The sequence below is a fragment of the Gossypium hirsutum genome, chromosome D10 (assembly GCF_007990345.1).
Source record: "Gossypium hirsutum isolate 1008001.06 chromosome D10, Gossypium_hirsutum_v2.1, whole genome shotgun sequence".
NCBI classification, from domain to species: Eukaryota; Viridiplantae; Streptophyta; class Magnoliopsida; order Malvales; family Malvaceae; genus Gossypium; species Gossypium hirsutum.
The window spans coordinates 42,193,344-42,199,695 of record NC_053446.1 but is presented as its reverse complement, the minus strand read 5'-3'; the positions used below and the strand labels follow the sequence as shown (position 1 = coordinate 42,199,695).

The 6,352-nt window shown below is 30.7% G+C and overlaps 1 non-coding gene across 1 annotated transcript; it reads right to left on the bottom strand.

The window, feature by feature from the left end:
* Positions 1 to 106, bottom strand: LOC121222837 (small nucleolar RNA R71). Its single transcript, XR_005920207.1, has one exon. It is a non-coding gene; the product is annotated as a small nucleolar RNA R71 (small nucleolar RNA).
* Between the last annotated feature and the right edge of the window lie 6,246 nt (positions 107 to 6,352).

Sequence of the window (6,352 nt, the reverse complement as noted above, 5' to 3'; positions counted from 1 at the left end):
AAGTTGAGGAATGCGATCACTGCTTTCTAACAAATGAATGATGAGTCCTTGTATGAGGCATGAGAAAGGTACAAAGAATTATTAGGAAGTGCCCTCATTACGGAATCCCTCATTGCATCTAACTTGAGACGTTTTATAATGGTTTCAATGCTCACACGAGGATGGTAGTGGACATTTCTACTAATGGTGCTCTCCTTTCTAAGTCTTATAACATGACTTATAAAACCATTGAGTGTAACAGCCCGATTTTGGGTCTAGTCGGAACAGTGGTTTCGAGACCACAAATTCGACGAGAAAAAAATTTATTTTTATTATATTTTTATGGTCTACGTTTCATGAAATGATTTTTTGAAAATTTAGTTCGAAAATTTCGACGTTTGGGTACTCAATTTAGTAAAAAGGACTAAATTGTAAAAAGTGCAAAAGTTGAGTTCTACAGTTAAAAGTGTCCAATTGTTATGAAATTTAAAATTAGAGTTCCTTAAATGGAAATTAGACCATTGGTTAACTTGTTGGACAAAAATGGACATGAGATAAGTGAAATAGGATATTTTTAAGTTGGGGGCATTTTGGTCATTTAGTAATTAAAATAATTTAAAAAGGCCAAAATAGCCAAAATTTTGTCCATCTTCAAGCTAAGGCCGAATTTAGCAAGGGGAGAAGCCATAGTTAGGGTTTTCAAGCTTCCAAGCTCCATGGCAAGTGATTCTAAGCCCCGTTTTTAATGTTCTTTACGTTTTTAGTCCCGGTAACTTGTTTTAGCTATTTCTAGCAATAATTTAACCTAGGGTTTATATTCGGAAAAATAATCATAGGTGAAATGTGTTTATTTTGATGTTTTTATGATAGAATATGAAGCTTAGAATTATGTTAAATGATTTTTTGCTAAGTGATTTTCAGTGAAAACGAGTGAAACGGCATAATCGGTAAAAATTATTAATGTTTGTAAGTGCATGCTAGAGCAAGAATTTGATGTTTCCATAGAAGGGAAAATGTTTAGCATGTCATAAAACATAATAATAAGAGATGAAGTTTAATTTTCAAGCCTTGGGGCAAAAATGTAAATATGCAAAAGTTTAGGGGCAAAATGTAATTTTTCAAAGTATGATTTTTTTGGACTGGAATTAATAGTGTGAATGTTATATAAGTTAAATGTATTGTTATAAATCAAGAAAGACGAGAAATTGAAATTGATGGATAAATAGAAAAGTGAGAAAATGAGAAAAATTCCCGAATGAACATTTGGAATAAAAGGGATACGAAAGAAGTGACAAAAATGATCACATGTGTGGCATGAACTGTGTGTAGGCCACTATGTAAAAGCGAAAGTGATGGTCACGTGTGGTACGGACTAAGTGTAGGCCACTACGTGTACCAGACTGATAGGTCACATATGTGGCACGAACTAAGTGCAGGCTACTATGTGTACCGGTATTCTGTTATGATACAAGGGTGGCACGGACTATGTGCAGGCCACCGAGAATCTGTTATTAACAAAGGTGGTACGGACTGTGTACAGGCGACCGAGAAATCTGATTTTACTCCGATAAGTTCAACGGGAAATTTACTAATTGAAAACACATGAGATCAAGTAACGATTAAGTGAAATCGAATAATGAATATATGTGTGGAATTTAATTGAATATTGAATTGAAAATGGAAAAATGGATTTTGAATTGAGTAGTGTTTAAAAGTTAGAAAGTGAAATTATGAAAAAATAGAATTAGCAACAAAACAGTTTTGGGCAGTAACAGTTGTGTGAGTTTGAAAAATCACCAAAAATGGTGGAAATTGAATTAGAGAGTGAGTAAGATATAAAATTAAATATGAATGAGTCAATTTTCACATAAAAGAGACATAGAAAGCAAATGAGTTTTATATTATGAGATATTTGAATTTTAGTGAGATAGGGCTAGAATGACTTCGGAATCCCCTATTATGACTTTGGAAAATAATTAAAAATTGTAAAAAAAATAATTAAGAGATAAAATTTATATTTTTAGAATCTTGAATGAGTCTATTTTCAAAATAAATAAATGGGAACATCATCCAAATTCTGTACAAGGGGATAACTAATTTTTAGTGAAGAGGGGTCGAAACTGTCAAACAGTGAAAAAGGGGAGATTTTAAAGAATAAAATGTAGTATTTGGCTGAACCAAAAATTCTAAAAATTTTATTGTAAGAATATATGTGAGTCTAGTTTTGGGTAAAATTGACAGATTGTAATTTTGAGTTTCAAATCTCAAGATATAAATGATTTAGTAACCTTGACTCGGATAGACAGCTTTGAATTTTACATATAAGTAAATAGTGAAGTTAGAAATAATGTTCCTTAAGCGTGTTATATACATTACAAATGTGGAATGGAGAGGAGGAGGAGGAAAATATATGAATGAATTATGTATAAATTGGTGATATGCTCGAGAACGAAGTACTTAATTTTGAAAGACGTTCTCTTATTTGAATATGTGTGGTAAGTGAAAGTATTTATGGATTTAAAAGATAAATTGGTAGTGATCATGAAATTGAGTTAAACTAAATGATTTCATCAAATAAATATTGTATATGGCAGGATGTATTTTAAATTTCATATTTGTGAATGGATATTTGAAGTTTGGTAAGTTATATATGAAATTAATATGGAAAGATTTGTGATTGTTATTAGTATTGATTCATTCATAATGTGGATTCTTCGATGTTGAAACGATTTAACGGATATAGTGAGCATATGAATGGGTATGAGTCTCATACAAGTTAGTATAGAAATGTACATGTGTCTTAAGTATTGAAATGATAAGAGTTATGAATTGTGAATTAAATTATGTGAAAGAATATGGGATAGATTAGCGAATCTTTACGAGTTACAATAATGAAATGATAAACTGCCTTAATTATGTTATATTAAGTAATGAAATGGATAATGGATATGTGATGTAATAGAGGTGGTCTAACCACATGTGTGACACTTAGTTTACGAGATATTGAGTATTTGATATATTACAATAGTTTAGTAGGAAAAATATGACAAAATGAGAATACGTAATGATACGGATCAATTCAGATACTCGCGCTGAATTCGACAAGTAAGTGATAATTGATAAGTTCATATAACGAGAAAGTGAAAAATCATAAGTTCATAAATGGCTAAGAAATGAACAAATGGTGATAACTACAAGGCTTGGATCGAATGAGTATATATTGGGCCTCGTAAGCCCTAATTAGCGATTTGAAGATAATAGTTTGAAAGTTTTATTCTGTATGAAATTTTATAACTCAGTTTAATACGTTTATAAATGTATGTGTTATAGTAATGCCTTGTACCCTATTCCGGCGTCGATACGGGTAAAGGGTGTTACAATGTGACATCGCCTGATTCAACCATAACGTTTAAGCCGGGTTTGGAGTGTTACATTTAGTGGTATCAGAGCTATGGTTTAGTCGGTTCTCGGATCGAAAGTAGCATATGTGAGTCTAGCTATACATTCCATGTTATTATTTATGATAGTGTGATATCTTCAGGCTTTAACGAAATTGTTTCGTTAAGACGGAAATGATTTTCAACCGAGCTATTTTTGATAATGCTGAAAATAATATTGAGATAAATGAAATATGCTCATGTTATGTTGGAATTTAGAAAGGTAAGAATATAAATTCGTGATATGCATGTGATCATGTATGAAAAGAGATGATCATAAGTTGAGATATATAAAAAAGAAAGAAAAAGAAACGAAAGTTTACGTTGTGATAAGCTCATCCAAGTATGTTGGTGATCATATAATGCTATGTGCTCAACATATTTGATTAAGTGAATATGGTAAGCGAATTTACTTAAATAGACAGAATGTGTGTTTATGTACATTTGCTTGAATAAGTGAAATTAGTACGTTCATATGGTAGAATCTTATGTTTAATTGTTAAATTAGAGATAATATGATGTTTTGTTTTATGTCTTTACTATTGAACCATGAATATTATAATAGTATGAAAATTGAATTGAAAAATCAAATTGAGTAGAACGTAGGAATGAGTACTTTCGTTCAGTGATATGTGATGAATTGACAGAAAAGACCATGGTTTGACCATGGCAATATATGAAAATGTGATGATGTGCTTCCGTGTAAGACCATAACTGGGCTATGGCTTCGATGTGTGATATGTGACGATGTGCAAGACCATAGTTATACTGTGGCAATGTGAAAACGAAGTACTCAATCCCGTAAGACGTTCTTTAATTTGACAAATGTCGGTAAGTAAAATGGAAACCAAGTGTTGAAATTTAATTCGATATTAATATTGAGCTTGAATAAGTAGATTCATTGTGTGAAATTGTAGGTGACAGAAAACATTTATAATAAATAGATGTGTTAATTTTCTTGGAATGAATTATATGATTGTAATGATATTATGTTGAAGATGAATGTTAAGTTACATATGTGTATTTATGAAAGCTAAGTTAGAGGCTTTACGACCTCACCCCCTTACTAGTGTTGCTTTATGACAAAATTTTACAAGAATTATGTCGAATAAGTTCAAAAGTGTGAACTAAAGTGTTCAGTGGTGAAATAATTAATAATGCATACAGAGGTAATAATAGTTTGGAAAGTGAAAATAGTTTTGGAAGTAATATTAGAATGTTTTAAAGATTACACAACTTATGCAATGTCATGATTAAGGAAAAGGTTAATTTCAGTTAATCGACTCAAATAAGTATGAAGACTAAAGATATGCTTGCTAAAATTTCTCCCAAATTGATTTTGTTAGTGAATGGAATAATGTAAGGTTTGTGATAACAGATGAAAGCCCTATTGGTTTGGTCAATTTACGACCGGTTATTGTTCTATTTTATATGCATATTTAAAAAGTGTATTATCTATGCTACAATGAAATTCCAGAGTCGATAAGTATCGTTCTCTTTTGGTTATCTCTGAGAAATTATTCAGATATTCATTCTTATTTCCTTATGAGTTATATGTATTTAAGCATGTTCTCAGCTAAGAGAATGAATTTTGTGCATTCACAAGTGCATAGACAGGTAGTCTGAATGAAGAATTGATATTCTTGAAAGCATAATATAGAACAATACTTATTATATTTGTTTTAAATGGGTGATGTTATTCTGAATTAAAGCTGTTCTGTTAATAAAGTTAACCCAATTTTTTTAAAAAGTTTGAATGATCTAGGCATGCTAGCAAAGTTAAAGCAATTAAAGGTAATATTAATCGAAACTCTGGTTTTGAAATCAGTTGGAATTAAGTAATGAATTTATGATTTTTTTTTGTGATGCACTAATGAACGGACTAGAATGAGTTTTATTGCTAGAATAAAAGGGATGATTCATGTTTTTAGATGGTCAATGTCACATTAAAAAGGAACTGTTCGACTAGTGAATTAGAGACGGTCACTATTATGTCTATAATGAGAATTTGATGACATTGTTTGTTTGACGAGAATTACCATATGTTGCCTGATTTCAGAGTTTAATGTATCTAATGGTACAGAAAGATCTGAGTTTAAGACAGTGTTGATGACTTGAGCTATTAAAAGATTGTGAGTAATTATTGATTGACCTGTGGGAAGGTAAGTGTAGTTAAAAATGCTTGTATCGAAAATCCTCGTTTATTTTGTGCAAGTTAGTTATTCGATTGATTTTATTTGATGATTCTCTAATTTTAGATAAATAAAAAGCTAAAGTGATGTTTCCTTTGCAAGTTTGAGAAACTCATAAATGTGTTAGTAAGTGATAAGCTAAATGAGTACAATAAGGATCGACTTTTGATTCTGAATTTTAGGTTGGACTTGATTTATGTTATTATTATTCCGAAATGGAATTCGTGTATCTAAGAATTTGGGGTTTATGCAGAAAATTTTTTTATGAAGTTAAATTGATTAGTGATTCTAAAAAGTTAGTGAAAACATTTCATGAAAGTTGAAAGTGACTTCTTCTGGTAAGATTTTCGGGGACGAAAATCCCTAAAGGGGTGGAGATTTGTAACAGCCGGATTTTGGGTCTAAATCGGAACAGTGGTTTCGAGACTACAAATCTGACGTGGAAAAAATTTATTTTTATTCTATTTTTATGGTCTACGATTTCATGAAATGATTTTTATTATACCTAAATCTGCCCATTCTAGTAAATTTTAAAAATTTAGTCTATTTCCGTAATTTTTATAAAAATCTGGCAATTTTTGGTATTTTGGTCGTTTTTAGTGATATAAGCTTGATAAATAACTAATATTACTTGAGTTTATTTTAACACTTGAAGCTCGAAATTAGTTGTTGAGATATAAGTTATGTGTTTGGAATGAGTGGTTAAGGGAGTGGGTACTTGTACAAGCCTTGTGTGACACAAAA